Source organism: Mustela putorius, unplaced genomic scaffold (assembly GCF_011764305.1).
Source record: "Mustela putorius furo isolate JIRA1106 unplaced genomic scaffold, ASM1176430v1.1 tig00003985_pilon_pilon_pilon, whole genome shotgun sequence".
Classification (NCBI taxonomy): domain Eukaryota; kingdom Metazoa; phylum Chordata; class Mammalia; order Carnivora; family Mustelidae; genus Mustela; species Mustela putorius.
The window spans coordinates 1,430,811-1,452,640 of NW_025422125.1; the positions used below are offsets into that span (position 1 = coordinate 1,430,811).

The window sequence follows — 21,830 nt, forward strand, 5'->3', positions numbered from 1 at the left end:
GTTGGACTCCGAATCTGACCTAGGTTTGAATCCTAACAGTACCACTCAATTTTGCAACAGTATTAGTGACCTAACTTCTCTGGACTTCAGTTTTTCTGCATGCAAAAATAGTATCCACCTCAGAGGGCTGTTACATAGAGTAAATTGCTTTAGAATGGTATCCTGGAAATATTGCATTAGAAATCTCTGCTATTATTATTACCTCCCTAGGAGTCTCCATCTGAGGACTGCTGACCTCTGACACTCTCGATACACTATACCGCTTAGATTAGGTTTTCTGGCTATACCATGTTGTTTCATGCCACTCCTTCTGCTTAGAATGTCCTCTTCCTTCTGAATCTAAATAATGTCTATTTATCCTTTAGGTGACATCTCCTTCAGGGCTATCACAGCCTATTGTCCTCTTCTTGACTGACACCATTGGCAAGCAAATACATTACAATTTTCTGTTTCTTATCTGCCTCCCTTACCAGGTGGTAAACTTTCAAGTGCAAGTGCTGACGCATACAAAGCAGGTATCAGTTAATTATTTTTAATGGAACTGAGTGCCTCCACTGATCTTTCAAATAGTACTAGAGGCAGCAAATAAAGTATAGGAAGCTGTTTGGGGGCAGAGAGGTGAGGCAGTGAGACAACCCATCTCAAACACTAATTTTCAAACTCCCCACCACCAGGTAAATGCCCCTGAGAGACTGACCCCATCAATAAGCATGCTCTTTTTACTAAGTGGGTCATTGCCTGAGACAGAATCCTTAGACAAACCCTGATGAAATCTGTTAAGCCACTGACAAAGGCTGGGTTCCATTCACGTGATAATGAACAGCAACTATTCACAGGCATTTTTACTTTGGGGCTGGTGATGGGTCGCTTTAACAGTTTAAATATTTTGATAATTACCCTTATTATTTAACAACAATATTTTTGAGATGTTAAAATGGAAAAGCTACTCCATACCACCACCAAGTGGCTAAACCACTAGTAGCAAGGCAAGGACACTTATGTAACAGCCTCCAACATGTGTGAATGCTTATCTCCTTTTGTGAACTCTGAAAGGAATGGACTTCTGGTAAACGTGACAGAGCTCACTTAATATTCCCAACTCCAAAAAGGCAGAGTGTTTTATCTCTGAACGCTACATTCACAGAAGGTAAAGCACTTAATCAAGGTCACACAGTTTGTGACTTCATGGCAATACAAGGATTCAAATTCATATTTGTTGGGTCACAAGTCTTACAGTCATCCTATTGCATCTCAGTGCTTGCTTATCTAATTCCTGTTAAGGAAACACGCTTACAGGGTTCCCTTTAAGCTAATGCCACATTCTATTTTTCTAAGTGAGGTTCCTGGTATCCTATTCAGGACATTATTTTTCTTCTTGTCCTTCTTACAAGATTTGGAAGGTAAGCTATTTGGGAGGGAGATTTTTTTGCATTTGACATCTCTCTTTTTATTATACATTATCATTAAGAGGTATAATTCACACTCAAAAGTGTGAGATAATGAGAGAAATAAAATAAAAATAAGAGCATTGTTAGTAGTGAATTAGGTAGGAGTTTGTGATATGACTTGGCAGCAAACAGATCTTAAATTCTCTAGTCCACATGGACTAGCAAAAATGGATACAACTTCTGGAACATCAAAATTTAAAATAAAAAAAATGGCTATCAGAGAAGGTTGTAAAAAGCATCCAGTTTAGAAAAATAATTTTGATTAGAGGGCTTAGATCAGAGGTCATAAACTAAAATGTGTATAAAATAGAACTACCTTATGATCCAGGAATCCCACTTCTGGATATATACCTTGATGAGAGAAAAGCTCTCTCAAGGACTGATATACAAGGGAAGCCATTTTAGATTTCTTCTTTAGTTTTAGCATGACTGTACACAAACATTGTTTAAATCAAAAGCCTGATTTATGGCTCAACATGTATTCATTGTACACCTACTTTGGGAATGCACAGCCTAAAGGAAAACCATCATGTCCTTGAGATGTCAGTCAATGTTCCTACTCCCTATGATGTGGAGAACAAAGGCAAAAGAAATGTAGATAAAATTAAATTTCCTTACAACTTGCAGCCCACTGAGAAATAACCTGAGATATGCAGGGTGTGACATTCCACAAGGAACTCATTGTTACTTTAGTGTTGATGTTTTGCTAGAGATTTAAAAGGGACTTTAGCTTGACAATAGCCAGACCTCCAGGATCCTTTAAATTCTCTTTAACATGTGGAAATCCCTTTATTGACCTCCCTTATCTCTCTCCCCCAACTTGAATGTATATAGTCAATTGCTCCACACAGTCACAGTACACCAATTTTACCCATGGGTCCTATTCCATGCTTTAATAAAAACCTTCTGCACTGAAAATGTGTCAAGAATTCTTTCTTGACATTTTTCTCTCAGAAATTCAACATCACCTGCATTCCTGTATGAAAAAACTTGTGATCCCTGTCTATGTGCTAATCTATAATATTTTGAGCCTTTATAAGACGTAAAAAAAGGATATAGACCCACAAAAAATGTTCATTTTCTGGAGCACTTCCTTCCTTGTAAAGACCATGTTTCCTGGTCAGCTGTCCTAACTTGGGCTCAAATGAAACTCTCTTTCTACTTTTATTAGGGATTCTGAAAGGTTTGTTCATTTTGCATAGACAATCCAAAGGAAATGAAAGAACTATATCAAAAAGATATGTGTAGTCCCATTGCAGTCTTATTCACTTTAGCCAATATATGGAAGGAAATTAAGTGTTCAACAATGGACAAATAGATAAATATATACATATAATAGAATGTTAATCAGTTTTTAAAAAGAAGGAAATTCTGCCATTTGCTACCATCTGGATGAACCTAGAAACATGTTAAATGAAATAAACTGGACATAAAAAAACAAATACTAAACAATTTTGCTTATATGTAGAATCCAAGATAGTCAGACTTAGAAGTAGAGAGTAGAATGGTGGTTGCCAGGAGCTGGAGGGAGGGGAAAATGGGAAGATGTTAGTCAAGAAGTACAAAGTTCCAGTTTTAATAAGATGATTAAGTTCTGAAGATCGAATATATAACAGCACATATAGAATTAATAATACTGTATTATACTTAAAATTTGCTAAGTGGGTAAATGTTATGTGTAATCCCCACAAAAAGAAGAAAATTAAATTAATTATGAAATTAGATATATTAATAGCTTTCTTGTGGCAATTATTTCACAATGTATACATACACCAAACATTAAGTTGTATATCTTAAATATATATAATTTTTACTTGTCAATTGTACCTCAATAAAGACAGAAAACATAAAAACTGAAGCAGTTCATTAAAGCTGGTTCCATCACTTATGTGATTTTTGGCTTATTTTTTTTTATCCCACTTATGTATTCTCTCATCTGTAAAATGAGACAGTTACTAGGTCATCGGAAGATGCTTCCAGCTCTGCCATCTAATGAATCTAAGAAAGTCCTTCTCTTGAAAGTAATGGGGGGGGGGAGTCATACATTATGTGTATATTGTTGGAAGAACAACAAGTGTGCTTGTCTTTCCCACAATAAACACCAACAACAGCACTATAAAAATACCAAAACAACACAAAACAAACCCAAAAGCAAATATCTCAAAACAACAAACAAACAAACAAAAAAACCCTAAAATCAAATAGCCCAAAAAAAAAAAACTTGTATCAGGAAAGAGAAAAAGAAAAAAGAACTGGAATAAGCACAAGCCTCTCGATCCAACTTTAAAAAACAAATGATCACTTTTCATTAAAAAATAAACTAAAGGAAAAAAAGATGTAGAAATCTATAGATTAGGGACACAGTAAAAAGATAGAAGCCCACTAGTGCCTGGAATGGGTCAGCCAGTTAAGAATCTGACTCTTGGGGTGCCTGGGTGGCTCAGTGGGTTAACGCCTCTGCCTTCAGGTCAGGTCATGATGCCAGGGTCCTGGGGTCTAGCCTCGCATCGGGCTCTCTGCTCAGCAGAGATTCTGTTTCCCTTCCTCTCTATCTGCCTGCCTCTCTGCCTACTTGTGATCTCTGCTTGTCAAATTAAAAAAAAAAAAAAAAAGTTCAGGGCGAGGAGTCAAGGTGGCGGAGAAGTAGCAGGCTGCGACTACTTCAGCTAGCAGAAGATCAGCTAGATAGCTTGTCTAAAGATTGCAAATACCTGCAAATCCATCGGCAGATCGAAGAGAAGAACAGCAATTCTGGAAACAGAAAAATAACCACTTTCTGAAAGGTAGGACTGGCGGAGACGTGAATCCAAAGCGACGGGAAGATAGACCCCGGGGGGGGGGGCGGCTCCCCGCAAGCGGCGGAGCAACGAAGCACAAAATCAGGACTTTTAAAAGTCTATTCCACTGAGGGACATCGCTCCAGAGGCCAAATCAGGGCGAAGCGCACACGGGGTGAGCGTGGCCTCAGGTCCCGCAGAGTCACAGAAGGATAGGGGGTGTCTGAGTGTCGCTGAGCTTGCGGGTATTGGAACGGGAAAGCCGGCTACAGAGACAGAGCCGACAGTAAGCTCACACCTCGGGGTTGCCTTTAACCAGCCACAGGCTCGGTGAGCTTGGAGTGCAGCCGGAGGTCAGGCAGACGGGAGTAACTGGGCGCTGTTCTCTGAGGGCGCAATGAGGAGTGGGGACCCGGGCTCTCGGCTCCTCTGGGCTGGAGACCAGGAGGCCGCCATTTGTATTCCTGTCCTCCAGAACATTACAGAAAGCGCTCAGGGAACAAAAGCTCCTGAAAGCAAACCCCAGCGGATTACTCACCCCGGCCCCTGGTAAGGGCGGTGCAATTCCGCCTGGGGCAAAGACACTTGAGAATCACTACAAAAGGCCCCTCCTCCAGAAGATCTACAAGAAATCCAGCTAAGACCAAGTTCACCTACCAAGGAGTGAGGTTTCTTTCTTTTTTTTTTAAAGATTTTATTTATTTATTTGACAGAGAGAGATCACAAGTAGGCAGAGAGGCAGGCAGAGAGAGAGGAGGAAGCAGGCTCCCTGCCGAGCAGAGAGCCCGATGTGGGACTGGATCCCAGGACCTGAGATCATGACCTGAGCGGAAGGCAGCGGCTTAACCCACTGAGCCACCCAGGCGCCCGGAGTGCGGTTTCAATACCAAGGAGAGCAGCAGAATTACAGAGGAGGAGAAAGCAAAGCACGGAACTCATGGCTTTCTCCCTGTGATTTTTTTAGTCTTGCAGTTAATTTAATTTTTTTCTTTTTCATTTTTTTTTCTTGCCTTCTGGTCAATTTTTTTTAACTCTTACCCTTTTCTTTTTTAACGTATTTTAACTAGTTTATCTAATATATATATTTTTTCTTTTTTATATTATTCTTTATTCGTTTTTTTAAATTCTTTTTTCTTTTTTTTTTCTTCCTTTTTGAAGCTCTTTTTATCCCCTTTCTCCGCCCTCACGATTTGGGATCTCTTCTTATTTGATTAAAGCATATTTTCCTGGGGTTGTTGCCACCCTTTTAGTATTTTACTTGCTCCTTCATATACACTTACCTGGACAAAATGACAAGACGGAAAAATTCACCACAAAAAAAAAAAAAAGTACAAGAGGCAGTAACGAAGGCTAGGGACCTAATCAATACAGACATTGGTAATATGTCAGATCTAGAGTTCAGAATGACAATTCTCAAGGTTCTAGCCAGGCTCGAAAAAGGCATGGAAGATATTAGAGAAACCCTCTCGGGAGATATAAAAGCACTTTCTGCAGAAATAAAAGAACTAAAATCTAACCAAGTTGAAATCAAAAAAGCTATTAATGAGGTGCAATCAAAAATGGAGGCTCTCACTGCTAGGATAAATGAGGCAGAAGAAAGAATTCGTGATATAGAAGACCAAATGACAGAGAATGAAGAAGATGAGCAAAAGAGGGACAAACAGCCACTGGACCATGAGGGGAGAATTCGAGAGATAAGTGACACCATAAGACGAAACAACATTAGAATAATTGGGATTCCAGAAGAGGAAGAAGGAGAGGGGAGCAGAAGGTATACTGGAGAGAATTATTGGGGAGAATTTCCCCAATATGGCAAAGGGGGAACAAGCATCAAAATTCAGGAGGTTCAGAGAACGCCCCTCAAAATCAATAAGAATAGGCCCACAGCCCGTCACCTAATAGTAAAATTGACAAGTCTGAGTGACAAAGAGAAAATCCTGAAAGCAGCACGGGAAAAGAAGTCTCTAACATACAATGGCAAAAATATTAGATTGGCAGCTGACTTATCCACAGAGACCTGGCAGGCCAGAAAGAGCTGTCATGATATTTTCAGAGCACTAAACGAGAAAAACATGCAGCCAAGAATATTATATCCAGGCAGGCTATCAATGCAAATAGAAGCAGAGATTAAAAGCTTCCAGGACAAACAAAAACTGAAAGAAATTTCAAACACCAAACCAGCTCTACAGGAAATATTGAAAGGGGTCCTCTCAGCAAAGAGAGAGCCTACAAGTGGTAGATCAGAAAGGAACAGAGACCATATACAGTAACAGTCACCTTACAGGCAATACAATGGCACTAAATTCATATCTCTCAATAGTTACCCTGAATGTTAATGGGCTAAATGCCCTTGTCAAAAGACACAGGGTATCACAATGGATAAAAAAACAAAACCCATCTATATGTTGCCTCCAAGAAACACATTTTAGCCCAAAGACACCGCCAGATTTAAAGTGAGGGGGTGGAAAAGAATTTACCATGCTAATGGACATCAGAAGAAAGCAGGAATGGCAATCCTTATATCAGATCCATTAGATTTTAAGCCAAAGACTATAATAAGAGATGAGGAAGGACACTATATCATACTCCAAGGGTCTGTCCAACAAGAAGATCTAACAATTTTAAATATCTATGCCCCCAAAGTGGGAGCAGCCAACTATATAAACCAATTAATAACAAAATCAAAGAAACACATCAACAATAATACAATAATAGTAGGGAACTTTAACACTCCCCTCACTGAAATGGACAGATCATCCAAGCAAAACATCAGCAAGGAAATAAAGGCCTTAAATGACATGCTGGACCAGATGGACATTACAGATATATTCAGAACATTCCATCCCAAAGCAACAGAATACACATTCTTCTCTAGTGCACATGGAACATTCTCCAGAATAGATCACATCCTCGGTCCTAAATCAGGACTCAACCGGTATCAAAAGATTGGGATCATTCCCTGCATATTTTCAGACCACAATGCTCTAAAGCTAGAACTCAACCACAAAAGGAAGTTTGGAAAGAACCCAAATACATGGAGACTAAACAGCATCCTTCTAAAGAATGAATGGGTCAACCAGGAAATTAAAGAAGAATTGAAAAAAATCATGGAAACAAATGATAATTAAAATACAACGGCTCAAAAACTGTGGGACACAACAAAGGCAGTCCTGAGAGGAAAATATATAGTGGTACAAGCCTTTCTCAAGAAACAAGAAAGGTCTCAGGTGCACAACCTAACCCTACACCTAAAGGAGCTGGAGAAAGAATAGGAAAGAAACCCTAAGCCCAGCAGGAAAAGAGAAATCATAAAGATCAGAGCAGAAATCAATGAAATAGAAACCAAAAAAAAAAAAACAATAGAACAAATCAACGAAACTAGGAGCTGGTTCTTTGAAAGAATTAATAAAATTGATAAACCCCTGGCCAGACTTATCAAAAAGAAAAGAGAAAGGACCCAAATAAATAAAATCATGAATGAAAGAGGAGAGATCACAACTAACACCAACGAAATACAAACTATTATAAGAACATACTATGAGCAATGTTACGCCAATAAATTTGACAATCTGGAAGAAATGGATGCATTCCTAGAAACATATAAACTACCACAACTGAACCAGGAAGAAGTAGAAAGCCTGAACAGACCCATAACCAATAAGGAGATTGAAACAGTCATTAAGAATCTCCAAACAAACAAAAGCCCAGGGCCAGATGGCTTCCTGGGGGAATTCTACCAAACATTTAAAGAAGAACCAATTCCTATTCTCCTGAAACTGTTATAAAAAATAGAAATGGAAGGAAAACTTCCAAACTCATTTTATGAGGCCAGGATCACCTTGATCCCAAAATGAGACAAGGATCCCATCAAAAAAGAGAGCTATAGACCAATATCCTTGATGAACACAGATGCGAAAATTCTCACCAAAATACTAGCCAATAGGATTCAACAGTACATTAAAAGGATTATTCACCACGACCAAGTGGGATTTATTCCAGGCCTGCAAGGTTGGTTCAACATCCGCATATCAGTTGATGTGATACAACACATCAATAAAAGAAAGAACAAGAACCATATGATACTCTCAATAGATGCTGAAAAAGCATTTGACAAAGTACAGCCATCCCTTCCTGAACAAAACTCTTCAAACTGTAGGGATAGAGGGCACATACCTCAATATCATCAAAGCCATCTATGAAAAACCCACCGCAAATATCATTCTCAATGGAGAAAAACTGAAAGATTTTCCGCTAAGGTCAGGAACACGGCAGGGATGTCCATTATCACCACTGCTATTCAACATAGTAATAGAGGTCCTAGCCTCAGCAATCAGACAACAAAAGGAAATTTAAGGCATCCAAATCGGCAAAGAAGAAGTCAAATTATCACTCTTTGTAGATGATATGATACTATATGTGGAAAACCCAAAAGACTCCACTCCAAAACTGCTAGAACTCGTCCAGGAATTCAGTAAAGTGTCAGGATATAAAATCAATGCACAGAAATCAGTTGCATTTCTCTACACCACCAACAAGACAGAAGAAAGAGAAATTAGGGAGTCCATCCCATTTACAGTTGCACCCAAAACTATAAGATACCTAGGAATAAACCTAACCAAAGAGGCATAGAATCTATACTCAGAAAACTATAAAGTACTCATGAAAGAAATCGAGGAAGACACAAAGAAATGGAATAATGTTCCATGCTCCTGGATTGGAAGAATAAATATTGTGAAAATGTCTATGCTACCTAAAGCAATCTACACATTTAATGCAATTCCTATCAAAGTACCATCCATCTTTTTCAAAGAAATGGAACAAATAATTCTAAAATTTATAGGGAAGCAGAAAAGACCTCGAATAGCCAAAGGGATATTGAAAAAGAAAGCCAAAATTGGTGGCATCACAATTCCAGACTTCAAGCTGTATTACAAAGCTGTCATCATCAAGGCAGCATGGTACTGGCACAAAAACAGACACATAGGTCAATGGAACAGAATAGAGAGCCCAGAAATAGACCCTCAACTCTATGGTCAACTAATCTTCGACAAAGCAGGAAAGAATGTCCAATGGAAAAAAGACAGCCTCTTCAATAAATGGTGCTGGGAAAATTGGACAGCCACATGCAGAAAAATGAAATTGGACCACTTCCTTACACCACACACAAAAATAGACTCAAAATGGATGAAGGACCTCAATGTGCAAAAGGAATCCATCAAAATCCTTGAGGAGAACACAGGCAGCAACCTCTGCGACCTCAGCCGCAGCAACATCTTCCTAGGAACATCGCCAAAGGCAAGGGAAGCAAGGCCCAAAATGAACTATTGGGATTTTATCAAGATCAAAACTTTTGCACAGCAAAGGAAACAGTTAACAAAATCAAAAGACAACTGACAGAATGGGAGAAGATATTTGCAAACGACATATCAGATAAAGGACTAGTGTCCAAAATCTATAAAGAACTTAGCAAACTTAACATCCAAAGAACAAATAATCCAATCAAGAAATGGGCAGAGGACATGAACAGACATTTCTGCAAGAAGACATCCAGATGGCCAACAGACACATGAAAATGTGCTCCATATTACTCGGCATCAGGGAAATACAAATCAAAACCACAATGAGATACCACCTCACACCAGTCAGAATGGCTAAAATCAACAAGTCAGGAAATGACAGATGCTGGCGAGGATGCGGAGAAAGGGGAACCCTCCTACACTGTTGGTGGGAATGCATGCTGGTGCAACCACTCTGGAAAACAGCATGGAGGTTCCTCAAAATGTTGAAAATACAACTGCCCTATGACCCAGCAATTGCACTACTGGGTATTTACCCTAAAGATACAAACGTAGTGATCCAAAGGGGCACGTGCACCCGAATGTTTATAGCAGCAATGTCCACAATAGCCAACTATGGAAGGAACCTAGATGTCCATCAACAGATGAATGGATCAAGAAGATGTGGTATATATACACAATGGAATACTATGGAGCCATCAAAAGAAAGGAAATCTTGCCATTTGCGGCAACATGGATGGAACTAGAGCGTATCATGCTTAGCGAAATAAGTCAAGCAGAGAAAGACAACTATCATATGATCTCCCTGATATGAGGAAGTGGTGATGCAACATGGGGGCTTAAGTGGGTAGGAGAAGAATCAATGAAACAAGATGGGATTGGGAGGGAGACAAACCATAAGTGACTCTTAATCTCACAAAACAAACTGAGGGTTGCTGGGGGGAGGGGGGTTGGGAGAATGGGGTGGAATTATGGACACTGGGGAGGGTAAGTGCTTTGGTGAGTGCTGTGAGGTGTGTAAACCTCGTGATTCACAGACCTGTACCCCTGGGAATAAAAATATATGTTTATAAAAATTAAAAATTAAATAAAAAGTCCAAAAAAAACCCGAATCTGATCTGACTCTTGGCTTCAGCTCAGGTTCATGATCTCATGGATCCTTTGATAAAGCCCTGTAACAGGCCCCATGATCAGTGGGTTGTCTATTTGAAGATTCTCTCCCTTTGACTCTTGCCTCACTCATGTGCATGCATGCTCTTTCTCTCTCAAATAAATAAATAAATCTCTTTATAAATCCCATAGAGGCCTTATCCTATATAAAGACCTGGCCTCTGTGTTTATTAGCCCTCTAAGTGTTTATGATACACACCAAAGTTTGAAAACTACTGCTATAGATCAGGGTTCAATGAAGTATGGCTCTTGGGCCAAATGTAACTTGCCATCTGTTTTAGTAAATAAAATTTTATTGGAGCATAGCTCTGCCCATTTCTTCACATATTATCAATGGCTGTTTTTGTACTACAAATGTAGAAATAAATAGTTGGGACAGAGTCTATATAGCTCACAAAGCCTAAAATATGCATAACCTAATCATTCATGGAAAACATTTGCTGGCCTCTGCTAAAGATTAAAAGAGGTTTAAGAAACATTTTAACAGATGTTATGTGTGGATATTATTTGCATCCTGATTCAAGGAAAAAAACCCATGACATGTTTGAGACTTAGAAATTTAAACACAGAATATTTAATAATAAGTAATTATTACTAACTTATGTTTAGACATCATAATTGTGTTTATGTACACAAATAATTTTCTTTTTTCAATATACATATTAAAATATTTATGGATAAAATAATACGATGTCTTGGATTATACTTTAAAATAATATGGGGGAGGGTAAATGGAAATATTGATGAAACAAGATTGGCCACATGTTGATAACTATTGAGGTTGGGTGATAGGCACATGAGAGGTCCATACATTGTTCCTTCTATTTCTGCATATACTTGAAATCTTGCATAATAACAAGTTTTTTAAGGGATAAGATACTAAGAGAGGGAGAGTGAGTCAGTGTCTGTCACAAAGTGAGAAGTCCCCATTCTTGAGGATAGTGCCCTTAGGGCAGACAAGTTTGGTTTCCTCCACTGGTGTTATATTAACTTCAATTTATTTTTTTATTTTATTATCTATAATTTACTTTTTTCTTTTTTATTATTATGTTCATTAGTTTTTGATGTAGTGTTCAATAATTCATTAGTTGTGTATAACACTCAGTGCTCATCACATCATGTGCCCTCCTTAATACCCATCACCCAGTTACCCCATCCGTCCACTGTCCCCGTCCCTTCTGTAACCCTCAGTTTGGTTCCTGGAGTCCAGGTTCTTTCATGGTTTGTCTCCCTCTCTGATTTCTCCCCCTTCAGTTTTCCCCCTCTTTCCCTGTGTTACTCTGTGCTATTCCTTATGTTCCACATATGAGTGAAACCATATGATAATTTTCCTTCTCTGCTTATTTCTCTTAATGTAGTCCCTTCCAGTTTCATCCATGTTAATGAAATGGTGGGTACTCATCCTTTCTGATGGCTGAGTAATATTCCATTGTATATATGAATAAAGAAAATGTGGTAAATATCTCCAATGGAATATAATTTCCATTTAAAAGCTTCAACACAGTCGGTGTAAATGTCCTGAATTTCATCAATGTCATCATTTGTAACCACACCAACATTTTATGGACCACTAATAAAAAAAATCACTCTATTGTCAAATTATTTAGTATTTTTAAAACCTTTTAAATAGAAAATAAACCCAACAATGAACAAAATTTTACCAAAATGACTACAATATGAATGGCTAGGACCAAGTTCATGAATATAAAGGTTATGATAATTAAACCAAAACTGCTCTGCTGCCATTCCCTTAGAATTGATAAAATTTGGGGGTACCTGGGTGGCTCAGTGGGTTAAGCCTCTGCCTTTAGCTCAGGTCATGATCTCAGGGTCTTGGGATCCAGCCCTGCATTGGGCTTTCTGCTCAATGGGGAGCCTGCTTTCCCCCTCTTCTGCCTGCTTCTCTGCCTACTTGTGATCTCTCTGTTAAATAAATAAATATTAATAAATAAAATCTTTAAAAAAAGAATTGATAAAATTTGATATATGTTTGTTAGCTTTCATGTATATTCTAGGATAGTTATAAATATAGTATTCTAATTATAAATACATACTTACTATACTAGGAGTGATTAATCAGTATTTTAAAAACTCTAATCAGAAGGCAGAGGAGTTACTATAAGCCTCAAATAACTGGACCTTCAATCAACACCAGTAGCTTTGTTAATTAGCATCATTGATGGTAAAGTGACTTCCCATTGTTTAGATGTGTCAAGATATATGGATTGGCGGGGTGCCTGGGTGGCTCAGTGGGTTAAGCTGAGCCACTGCCTTCAGCTCAGGTCATGATCTCAGGGTCCTGGGATCAAGCCCCACATTGAGTTCTCTGCTCAGTGGGGAGCCTGCTTCCCCCTCTCTCTCTGCCTGCCTCTCTGCCTACTTGTGGCCTCTCTCTGTCAAATAAATAAATAAAATTTTTTTTAAAAAGATATATGGATTGGCTACAAATATTGTATATATACTCTCAACTTCCACAGACAGGTTAGAAGAATAGTGCAATGATTAATCATAACATCACTAAGGTAGACCAACAAATACGCATCTTCAGATGTGATATAACATAAGGGACACAGTATTGCTTATGATGTGTTCTGGCCAAAAAAATAGTTAAACTGAATTCATCTGTCTTTAAGTATAATCTCCACTTTATAAGAAATAAAGAAAATGGGGGAACAAGTTCAAAAATATAACACTGAAGAAAGTAGACAAAACTAGTAAGACTCTGTAGGACAACTGGTGGATCTAGTCCTATCAACAAGCCACTCGTTAAAAAAAAAAAAAAAAAGACCTGAGCTAGAATTTTTGAAAAATGAAAAGAATATAAAAAATAGTGTGTGTGTGTGACACTATATTGAGTACTAGTTTGGGCACACCACCTATAAAGGGCATTTTTGGGTAAACTAGGGGAATGTTAACATTGTATGGAAAGGTGGAAATTATAGAACTGAAAAAAAATAAGCTGCAAAACACCATAATCTCATTTTGGTAAAAAATGTGAATGCATGTGTGTGTGTGTGTGTGTGTGTGTGTAGAAATACACACTAACAGAATGATCTGAAAGAAAATAAGCTAATTATTAATAGTAGTGATTTTGGATACTGGGAAGAGAAAACTTTTACTTTTTAAATGTTTCTGTATTTTCTAATCTCTAGAGTGCACATTATTGCTTCAAAAGTAACAGAAATATTATTACAAAAATAAGACTCTAGTAAGCTTAGTAACCTACACCTAAATCAGCAGTGAAGAAATGAAACTCTTAATATTCACTGAGGATATGATACTTTATGTAGAAAACCCGAAAGACTCCACCAAAAAATTGCTAGAACTAGTCACAGGATACAAAATAATGAACAGAAATTTCTGAAATTTTATACACCAATAATTAAGCTGAAGAAAGAGAAATCAAAGAACTGATCCCATTTAAAATTATACCAAAAACCATAAGGTACTTAGGATTAAACCTCATCAAAGAAATAAAGGATCCATACTCTGAAAATTATAGAACATTTATGAAAGAAACTGAAGATGGCACAAAGAAATGGAAAAACATCTCATGCTCATGGATTGGAAGAACAAAATACTGTTAAAATGTCTATGCTACCCAAAGCATTTAATGCAATCCCTATCAAATACCACCAGCATTTTTCACAGAGCTAGAAGAATCCTAAAATTTGTATGGAACCATAAAAAGCCTCAAATAGCAAAGCAAGCTTGAAAAAAAGAGCGAAGCTGGAGGCATCACAATTCTGGACTTCAAGTTATATTACAAATATGTAGTGATCAAGACAGTATGGTTTTAGCACAAAAACAGACATATAGATCAGTGGTACATAAGAGAACCAAGAAATGGACCCCCAACAGAAAACCAAGAAATGGACCCCTAAAGTATATTGTCAACTAATCTTCAACAAAGCAGGAAAGAATATCTTAGAGAAAGAAGAGTCTCTTCAAGAAATGGATAGCACAACAGTGGACAGAAAGATGCAATAGAATGAAACTGGACTATTTTCTTTTACCATAGACAAAGGTAAATTCTAAATGGATGAAAGACCTAAATGTGAGACAGGAAACCATGAAAATCCTAGAATAGAACACAGGCAGTAATTTCTTTCATAACATCCATAGCAACTTGTTATTAGGTATGACTCTGGAGTCAAGGGAAACAAAAGAAAAAATGAACACTGGACTTCAAGAAAAAAAGCTTCTGCACAGTGAAGGAAACAACCAACAAAACTAAAAGGCAACCTTCAGAATGGGAAACGATATTAGCAAATGACATATGTGATATATGGTTAGTATCTAAAATATATAAAGAACTCATCAAACTCCACACCCAAAAACCAAATAACCCAGTTAAGAAATGGGTAGAAGACATGAATGGTCATTTTTTCAAGGACATTCGGATGGCCAAAAGACACATGAAAAGATGCTCAACATCACTCAGCACGAGGACAATACAAATCTAAACTAGAATGAGATATCACTTCACACATGTCAGAATGGCTAAAATTAACACAGGGAAAAGCAGGTGTGGTGAGGATGCAGAGAAAGGATAATCCTGTTACACTGTTGGTGGGAATGCAAACTGGTGCAGTCACTCTGGAATACAGTATGGACGTTCCTCAAAACTTTAACAATAGAACTACCCTACAACCCATCAATTGCATTAGTAGGTATTTACTCAAAGAATAGAAAAATATTGATCTGAAGGGATACATGGACCCCAATGTTCATAACAGCATTATGAATAATAGCCAAATTATAGAAAGAGCCCAAATGTCCATCAACTGATAATTGGATGAAGATGTAGTCCACAAATACTATGGCATATTACTCAGCCATCAAAAAGAATGAAATTTCGCCATTTGTAATGACATGGATAGAGCCAGACTGTATTATGCTAAAGGAAATAGAGTAAGACAAATACTGTATGATCCCTTTAATATGTGGAATTTAAGAAACAAAACAAATGAACATAGGGGAAAAAAAGAGAAGCAAATTAGGAAACAGACTTTTTTTTTAACGATTTTATTTATTTATTTGACAGAAAGAGCTCACAAGTAGACGGAGAGGCAGGCAGAGAGAGAGAGAGAGAGAGAGAGAGGGAAGCAGGCCCCCTGCTGAGCAGAGAGCCCGATGCGGGACTCGATCCCAAGGCCCTGAGATCATGACCTGAGCTGAAGGCAGCGACTTAACCCACTGTGCCACCCAGGCACCCAGGAAACAGACTCTTAACTGAAGAGAACAAGCTGAGGGTTACTCTAGGGGAAGTGGGGGAGACCACTTGTGATGAGCACTGGTCATTGTATGGAAGAGATGAATCATTTCGTTCTAGCACTGAAACTAAAATTACACTATTAACTATCTAGAAGTTAAATAAAAACTTAAAAAGAAAAAAAGAAAGAAAGAACACACTGTTCTACAAAAATCACAAAATATTTTAATACCCAAGAAAATTTACAGTGTCATATTATCCAATTAGTGGTCCACCTTCAGATTTTCTCAAATGTCATGCAAAAAATTATTTTATACTTGGGTTTTTTCAAACCTAGATCCAGAGTTCATGCACTACATTTGTTTATGTTTCTTTAATCTCTTGATATAGAACAGTACACCTACCTCTGTTTCCCGGACAGTGAAAAGTCCAGGCTAGTTTCTTAATAGAATATCAAGGAGTCTGTATTTTTCCTATACCCTCTACTTTTTGTAAATTGGAATGATTTAATTTGATTCAGGTTAAACCTTTTTTTTTTTAAAGATTTTATTTATTTATTTGACAGAGAGAGATTACAAGTAGGCAGAGAGAGAGAGAGGAGGAAGCAGGCTCCCTGCTGAGCAGAGAGCCCGATGCGGGACTCGATCCCAGGACCCTGGGATCATGACCTGAGCCGAAGGCAGTGGCTTAACCCACTGAGCCACCCAGGCGCCCATCAGGTTAAACCTTTTTGACAAAATTATTTAAGTTATATTGTGTACTTCTTCCTGTATCCTATCAAGAGGTACATAAGGTCAATTTGTACTATTATTAGTGATGCTAACTTTGCTCAATTAACTAAGATGATGTTTGCAAGATAGCTTGATTATAAAGATACATTTTTCATTTGTAATTAGTAAGTAATCTGTGGGTGATACAAGGGAATTATGTGAATATGTTGTTCCTGAGCAATCTTTTACCCAATGGTTTTGATGTATGCCTGAAACAGGGTACTGAGATTATAAACTACTGGTTTATCTAATTCTATTATTCCTCCCACATCTATTAGCTGGCATTCTTCTGTAAGGAAGAGCTTTCCTTATTGTACTCATCTCCAATAAATATTTATTCAAAAAGTTATACTCAAATATAGCACTTTTGTTTTTGATGTTTATGTTGACTCCAGATGTAATCAATGTCAGCCTTTTCAAACAGGTTGCTGTGTCCTTGTGACACAACTGTATCAGTACTTAAGCTCTCATTTGTTTACAAAGGTATACTTTATCCTAGACTCACCTTGTATTTTCCTTGCCTTAGACCAGTAGTCCGCCATTTCTCTAGGAAGTGAATGTTGTTTAGAAACAAAGATCTGGGCATTATGTATGCTCATTGCTTTTTTGGAGGGGTAGAATCACTTCAAGACTGGTTCAATGAGTAGAAGTTTTGTTGTTTTGCTGGGGTTGTTTTTTGTTTTATTCTATTTAAATTCCAATTAGTTAACATATATTAGTTTCAGGGTAGAATTTAGTGATTTATAACATATAACATTTATACATATATCACCCAGTGTTCATTACATCAAATGCCCTCAATGCCCACCACCCAATTACTCCATCCTCCCAACCACCTCCCCTCCAGCATCCCTCAGTTTGTTCTCTATAGTTAAGGGTCTCTTGTGGTTTGCCTACCTCTCTATTTTTACCTTATTTATTTTTCTTTCCCTTCCCCTATGTTCATCAGTTTTGTTTCTTAAATTCCACATATGAGTGTAATCATACAGTATTTGTCTTTCCCTGATTGACTTAATTATATTAAAATAATACACTCTAGATCCATCATTTTCTTTTTTAAATCATGAGTTCAGGGGCTCCTGGGTGGTTCAGTTGTTAAGCATCTGCCTTTGACTCAGGTCGTGATCCCAGGGTCCTGGGATCAAACCCCATACTGAGCACCACATCATGCTCCCTGGTCAGTGGGGAACCTGCTTCTCCCACTTCCTCTGCTTGTGTTCACTCTCTCACTGTCTCTGTCAAATAAAATAAATAAAATCTTAACAAAAGGAAAAAAATTAAAAATAAATCACTAGTTCATACTGGCTTTCTTAATTCGGCTTTACCATTATAGATTTTATCTATTTATTTATTTGACAGACAGAGATCACAAGTAGGCAGAGAGGCAGGCAGAGAGAGAGGGGGAAGCAGGCTCCACACTGAGCAGAGAGCCTGATGTGGTGCTCAGTGTGGGGCTTGATCCCAGGACCCTGAGATCATGACCTGAGCCAAAGGCAGAGGCTTTAGCCACTGAGCCACCCAGGCGCCCCATCATTATAGATTTTTAATATCTTACATTTTATATCCTTATCTCTTTTTCTTACAGCATAAATCTTCTCTTGTGATAATATTAATATACTCACTTTTTAACTTTTTTCTTTATCCTTGTGATACATAAGTATAAAATAGTTTAAAATTTAATTACAATATTATTACTAAACCTACTGGGTGATGCTTACTACTTTTTTGTAGCTTTTCCTGTTTTTAAATATTATCTCATTAAGGATGAGTCAGAGGACTACACAGTAAATTAGTTGAAATAACTATTTTCTTTATGTGGTTATGTTATCAATTTGATAAACATTCAGACTCATTTGCTTTTTAAAATATTTATTTATTATTTATTTATTTGAGAGAGAGAGCATGTTTGCACATGAGCAGGGGGAGGGGTAGAGGAGAGGGAGAAGCTGACTCCCTCTGAGCAGGGAGGAATCCCATTGAGGGGCCTTATCCCAGGACCTGGAGATCAATGACTTCAACCAAAGGCAAAGGCTTAAATGACTAAACTACCCAGGTGTCCCTCATTTACTTTTTAATCTTCAATCTCAGGGTTTATAATCCTTGGTTGCATTTTACTTTTTGGATATATAAAATATTAGTATGGTTCAAAAGTCGAAACCATACAAGGAGGTGGATTTAGAGGAATGTGGCTCTCATCACCTTTATCACTTCTACCCTATTCACCACCTACTCCCTTTAGTAATCATTTTCATTAGGGTGTTTTTTTTTACCTTTTGGATATTTGTACCTCTTAATCTCCTTCATCCATTCCCCCACCCACCTCCTCTCTTACGAATACCAGTTTGTGCTCCATATTTAAAAGTCTGTTTTGTTTGTTTTGTTTTTATATTCCACATTATTTGTCTTTCTCTGTCTTATTTCACCTAGCATAATACTATCTCCATCCATGTTGTTGCAAATGGCAAGACTGTGTTCTTTATGACCAAGTAATAGTCCATTGTGTGTGTGTGTGTATGTGTGTGTATGCACATACACAACATCCATTATACATATAATATATGTAGTATTTATATAAAATATCTCATATCTTCTTTATTCATCTATGGAGGGGGCACTTGGATTGCTTCATTACCTTGCCTATTGTAAATAATGCTTCAGTAAACACAGGGGTGTATATATCTTTTTGAGTCAAAATGTTTTCGTATTGCTTCGGTAAATCCAGTAATGGAATAGAATTACTGTAATTCTATTTTTTTAACTTTTTGAGGAAACTCCATACTGTTTTCCACAGTGGTTGCACCAATTTACATTCCTGCCAACAGTGCATGAGGGTTTCTTTTTCTCCATATCCTCACCAACACTTGTTATTTCTTGTCTTTTTGATATGAGACATTCTGCCAAGTGATACCTGATTATGGTTTTGATTGGTCTTTCTCTGAAACTAAGTGATATTGAGCATCTTTTCATGTGTCTGTTGGCCATCTGTATGTCTTCTTTGGAAAAAGATCTATTCATATCTTTTACACAGTTTTAAATCAGATGGTTTGGGAATTTTTGTTGTTGAGTTGTATGATTTATATGTTTTGGATATTAACTTCATCTTCTTCCATTTGATAGTTTCCCTTTTTGTTTTATTGGTGGTTTCTTTTGCTGCACTTATTAGTTTGTTTTTATAAGAGCTTTATTGAAATATATTACATATACCATACAGTTCACCCTTTTAATGTTTTTTCCCAATTGTTTTTAGTATATTCACAGAGTTGTGTAACCATCATCACTATCTAATTTCAGAGTATTTTCACCACTCCAGAAAGAAACCCCATAGTAATCACTACCCATTCACTCCCACGTCTGCATATCCCAGTCTTAGGCAACCACTAATCTACTTTTGGTCTTTGTAGATTTGTCTGTTCTGAACATTTTATATAAATGGACCCATATAATATGTGGTGTTTTGTGTCTAGATTCTTTTACTTAGCATAATATTTTCAAATTTCATCCTTGTTGTAGCATGAATCGGTGCTTCATTTCTTTTTTTTTTTTAAGATTTTATCTATTTATTTGAGAGAGAGAATACCAGTGAGAGAGCATAAGAGGAAGGGCATGAAAAAGTGGAAAGATCCAAGATGACCTTCAAGAGACAAATGGATAAACGTGATGTGGTCCATATACACAATGGACTATTACTCAGCCATCAGAAAGGATAAAATACCCAACTTTTGCATGAACATGGATAGGACTGGAAGAGATGATGAGTGAAATAGGTGAAACAGAGAAAGTCAATTATCACATGCTTTCACTTATCTGTGGAACATAAGGAATAGCATGGAAGACATTAGAAGGAAGGGAAAAAGAAGGGAAAGAAATTGGAGTGAGAGATGAACTATGAGAGACTATGGACTCTGGGAAACAAACAGAGGGTTTTCAGAAGGGATGGGTGGGGGAAATGGGTGAGCCTGGTGATCGATATTAAGGAGGGCATGGATTGCATGAAGTACTGGGTGTTATATGCAAACAATGAACCATGGAACACTACATCAAAACCTAGTGACCCATTCATCTGTTGATGGACATCTAGGTTCTTTCCATAGTTTGGCTATTGTGGACATTGCTGCTATAAACATTCGGGTGCACGTGCCCCTTTGGATCACTACGTTTGTATCTTTAGGGTAAATACCCAATAGTGCAATTGCTGGGTCATAGGGCAGTTCTATTTTCAACATTTTGAGGAACCTCCATGCTGTTTTCCAGAGTGGCTGCACCAGCTTGCATTCCCACCAACAGTGTAACCATAAGTGACTCTTAATCTCACAAAACAAACTGAGGGTTGCTGGGGAGAGGGTGTTTGGGAGAAGGGGGTGGGATTATGGACATTGGGGAGGGTATGTGCTTTGGTGAGTGCTGTGAAGTGTGTAAACCTGGTGATTCACAGACCTGTACCCCTGGGGATAAAAATATATGTTTATAAAAAATAAAAAATTATATTAAAAAAAACCTAGTGACAAACTGTATGGTGACTAACATAACACAATTAAAAAAAAATAAATGCAAAAAAAAAGAGTAAGGGCAGAGGGAGCGAGCATGAGTGTGGAGGGGAAGGGCAGAGGGAGAGGGAGACACAGACTCCCCACTGAGTAGTGAGCCAGATTTGTGGCTGGACTCCAGGATACTGGGATCATGACCTGAGCCAAAGGCAGATGCTTAAATGACTGAGCCACCCACGTGCCTTAGTGCTTCATTTCTTTTTATCACTGAATAATATCTCATTGTATATTTATACCACCTTTTTTAAATTTATCACTTGGTGGTCATTTGGGTTATTTCCACTTTTGGGTAACTACGAATAATTTTACTGTGTATATTTGTGTATATGTTTTTGCATGAAAATATGTTCTCATTTCTCCTTATTATATACCTAAGAATAGAATTAGTGGGTCTTGTGGCTTAACTTTTTGAGTCATTCGTTTTTTATCTTACTGCTTAATTTGACAAAAGTAAGAAAACATGTGTTTAATATTCTTATATATTCTTATTTCCCTCTTTTTTTCTTATAGAAAGGGTAGCATACTCATATATCTTGTTTTAAACTTTGGGTTTGTTTTTGTTTTTGCTGTTGTTCTCTGTTATACACCCTGACATTTGCAATGCATTCT

The 21,830-nt window shown here is 37.6% G+C and overlaps 1 protein-coding gene across 1 annotated transcript in view; it reads right to left on the bottom strand.

The window, feature by feature from the left end:
* LOC101679362 (oligophrenin-1) overlaps positions 1-21,830 on the bottom strand; it is a 307,195-nt gene that overhangs the window by 130,563 nt on the left and 154,802 nt on the right. The gene's annotated exons all lie outside the window — the stretch shown is intronic.